Source organism: Ananas comosus, linkage group 3, assembly GCF_001540865.1.
Source record: "Ananas comosus cultivar F153 linkage group 3, ASM154086v1, whole genome shotgun sequence".
In the NCBI taxonomy this organism is placed as follows: domain Eukaryota; kingdom Viridiplantae; phylum Streptophyta; class Magnoliopsida; order Poales; family Bromeliaceae; genus Ananas; species Ananas comosus.
The window spans coordinates 528,066-530,613 of NC_033623.1; the positions used below are offsets into that span (position 1 = coordinate 528,066).

General features: G+C 26.9%; 1 long non-coding RNA gene across 1 annotated transcript; it reads left to right on the forward strand.

Annotated features, from left to right (window-relative positions):
• LOC109708032 lies at window positions 1-1,027 on the forward strand. Its single transcript, XR_002215640.1, has 3 exons — window positions 1-342; window positions 414-486; window positions 661-1,027. It is a non-coding gene; the product is annotated as an uncharacterized LOC109708032 (long non-coding RNA).

Consider the following 2,548-nt stretch of genomic DNA (forward strand, 5'->3'; position numbering starts at 1 on the left):
TATATACCTCTTCGATGCTACATTGTATTTTGCATCTTGATTTATGAAATCAGTGGTTTGTTTGCTAACTCTTCTGTGATGTTTATGTGGCTGGCATATTCTTGAGGATTATATTTTTATGTCTCTTGTGGATTGTACTTTAGAGAAACTTGGATAAATATTTGTCTATAATTCGCCAAATGCTCTTTTGAAATTAGAGATTTCATGCAGTAAAGTTTAAAACATAAGTGCAATATGTTGATATGTTTAAACATCAGTTATTTTGTAAGAGATAATTTTCTGTTTGACAGGATAGAGGAAGCGGAAGCACAATGTGCATTGCTAAATTCGGCATCCTTTTGTGTAAGTGGAATGATTCTTTTGTATTTAAACAATCTGGCTTTTACCTCTATAATGACTATCTCGATTTTCAGGATGGGTGCTTCACTTCAGATTCAGATATTTTCCTTTTCGGAGCAAGGACAGTATATAGAGATATTATTCTAGGTAATTTCTTGAACTTCTAACCGAAGTAAATAAAGAAGATACTTACTGATAACATAGCTTCCTCAAACCATATATTTTGCTTTTTTTTTTAAAAAAAAAAACCAGATTTTGTTTTTGTTTTGCCATTCATCCAGCTAGTTATCTTACATTTACAAAATTTCTTTTTGGAATTAGGAGAGGGTGGATATGTTATTTGTTATGAGATGGTAGATGTAGAGCGCAAACTTGGGTTTGGAAGGAACTCACTGGTAAGGTGCCTTCTACATCTTGTTGTATGGAGCCACACACCCTTTCTTTGTTTTCTCTTACCAATGAAGTTTTTGGCAATTTTCCATTTATGTAATATTATGTTATTGAGAGTTTTGAAATTACAAAGTTTCAATTCTTATAATATGTGAAGTGAATTTGCAGCTTAGCCATGAAACTATCTATTTGCAAACCTGCAAATAACGGAATAAGGTTTTGTATGTCACTATGACTTTATGAGATATATATATATATATATATATATATATATATATATATATATATCTATATATATATATATATATATATATATATATATATATATAAATGCCTAGCTTGCATACAAATAAATAGAGAAAAATATTTGATGATAAAAGTAAAATAGTTAGCTAAATATATATTTAGAAACTTTTTCATATATATATCTTGATCAAACTTATGCGATCAATCGATTAAAATAGTTACTCTCCATAATTACACGTAACAAAATTTTTCCACATGTTTCTGTAGTCAATAAAAACTAACATAACATCGCTAGCGCATACCTTAAGTACATTAATTAATTAGTGGTAGCATTTTTCATCTGCTTGTTTATTTAGTCTATATTTTGCTACGTTTTTGTCCGATTATATCGTTGTTTGATTTCGACATGGCTGCTGCTTTTGCACACATTTTATGCTTATTATAATTCATTAGTAGTCGATAGTTTTATCTTATCAAGAAACCATTAATTTGACAAAGTAAAAGAACCATATATATATACATATATATATATATCTCATTACATGTTGTTGCTTGTTTATGCTGTGTTAAACTAGTAATAATAAACATTATATATAGTGAGAGCTACATAAATATCATCTATGTGGATACATTAATTAAGTAGCATTAACTTGCAAGTTGATAATTTACAACAAAGTTTGACTAAGATTGCTTGGGTGCTAAACAATTTATATATATGGCGTGATAGTTATGTAGTTGAATCCAACAAATGGATAACTCTCATGAGAGAATTAGTTAGAAGAGGCCACGATTTCAATATGCAACTATATATATATATATATATAAGCACGTATATTCAAATTTGGGTCTGTCGACAGACCCATTTTTAGGCGGGAAAATTAGCGCTCATTTTTCTCTTTCCGTACGAAAAATTTTAAATATAAGAATAAAAATAGAAATAGAAACAACAATGTAAGTTCTCTATAACAGACTATTTAATTTCAAAAGTAAGTTTTCTATAACAGATTACGGGTGTGAAAATTCTATAAAAGATATTTTCCTATTTTATTTTAAAATATCTTTTTTAGATATTATCTATTTAATTTCAAAATATATTTTCTTTTTGATTACGTTTTTAATGAAAACTTTAATTTATCTTTTTATTTTAGACAATTCTTTATTTAAAAACTTTAATTTATCTTTTTATTTTAGGCAATAGACNACGGCCGTTAACACTTTAAATTTAAACGATTACTAATTATTTCAGTCGTACACAAATTCATAATCCTGATGTGATCGAGTTGGGACCGCGCGTTGTTGGAGATATATATATATATATATATATATATATATATATAAATCTTATTTTAAAAAAAGTGTCTCCTCAACCTATTAGGTTTAAAAGCTTTTATAATTTTAAAATTATTTTTTAAAAAAGTTTTTAAAAATAAAATTTTAAAAATATTCTTGTGCAACGACTAGTAGTCAATGGATTTAAATTTATTTCTTGTCATGTGAGATGAAAAACATTACTATATATCGTAACAAGCTAATTATCAATATTTTTTTCCAAAAAAAAAAAGAGTTTGCCAAG